Raw genomic sequence first — 710 nt, 5'->3', positions numbered from 1 at the left:
GGATGCTCTGTCTCTCTTCTTCTTTATTTTGCAAAATAAAAAAAATAAAGTTTTTCTGTCTGGTTTTCCTGCATGTGTTGTTGTTGTATAGGTAAATGATTATATTGTGTTATTAAGAAATGTGCAGTTTTTTGTTATCTTTTTCTGCCTTTTGGTTATATTTTTGGATTGTGGTTTTGAAATTTCTCTCCATTTTTCATAAATTTTAATGAAAATCAAGACCAATTCGATTCTTCTGTTTTAGATCTGTAGGGTTACCGGTTGGACTATAAGAATTGCGTCTTTGTTGAATTCAGAAATTTGAGATGCTCTTTGCTTCTCTGTTTCGCCTCAAATTTGTCTTCGATGTTGCCGTTGATTTTTAATAAAAACAAGTGAGCACCGTAAGTGATTGCATATACACTATTAGCTAGTCTGATCAATACAATAAGCCTATCATTGGTGTACTTGCATATAAGTAGCAATATCATTCCTTTAAACTTATTGATTCTACGCTCTTGGGATGTCCCACACAATTTTTTTCCGTTGTTCGAGTTAGATTTGAGAACAGGTAAAACAAGCTAAGTGTTTGACACTTTCAAGACATAGTTCAACAACGGTTCAATGTAAGTTTTTTTTTTTGAACTCTTGAATGTATCATTTGAAGTGATTCTCGGTATGTGCAGGGTGTCTTTACTTTGGGCATTATAATCTATTCCTCAAAAGGTCTT

Source organism: Solanum tuberosum, unplaced genomic scaffold (assembly GCF_000226075.1).
Source record: "Solanum tuberosum cultivar DM 1-3 516 R44 unplaced genomic scaffold, SolTub_3.0 scf00010, whole genome shotgun sequence".
NCBI classification, from domain to species: Eukaryota; Viridiplantae; Streptophyta; class Magnoliopsida; order Solanales; family Solanaceae; genus Solanum; species Solanum tuberosum.
Note: the sequence above shows the minus strand (reverse complement) of the source record.